Here is a 415-nt window from a genome sequence, read left to right on the forward strand (position 1 = left end):
GGTCGGCTGGCCAATTCCTTTTCAGTCTTCGTCCATTGTGAGGTTCCAGTAGCGGTTGCATTAGTACGTTCTCGTGTCCTTCTGTTTTGTTGAGGTATCTTGTGCTTTTCTCTTTTATAACTTCCTTCACTAGCGGCACTTTCAGGTCCTCATGGAGAGTTATACTAGAAACATACCATGGGGCGTTAGTAATCATACGTAGTATCTTTGACTGACATTTTTGGATTATGGAAATATTGGTTTTGCTAGCACATCCCCATATTTCCACTGCATATACCAAAATTGGTTCTATTATTGCTCTGTAACGTAAGATTTTGTTGTCTAATGAGAGCTTGGAATTCCTTCCAATTAATCATTGCATATCCTTGATTTTTAGATCAATCTGTTTGCGTTTTTTAGTAATGTGTTCCTTCCA

The 415-nt window shown here is 38.6% G+C and overlaps 1 protein-coding gene across 1 annotated transcript in view; it reads left to right on the plus strand.

The window, feature by feature from the left end:
* LOC111872683 (G-patch domain and KOW motifs-containing protein) overlaps nucleotides 1-415 on the plus strand; it is a 22072-nt gene that overhangs the window by 512 nt on the left and 21145 nt on the right. The gene's annotated exons all lie outside the window — the stretch shown is intronic.

The sequence above is a fragment of the Cryptotermes secundus genome, unplaced genomic scaffold (assembly GCF_002891405.2).
Source record: "Cryptotermes secundus unplaced genomic scaffold, Csec_1.0 scaffold102, whole genome shotgun sequence".
NCBI lineage: Eukaryota > Metazoa > Arthropoda > Insecta > Blattodea > Kalotermitidae > Cryptotermes > Cryptotermes secundus.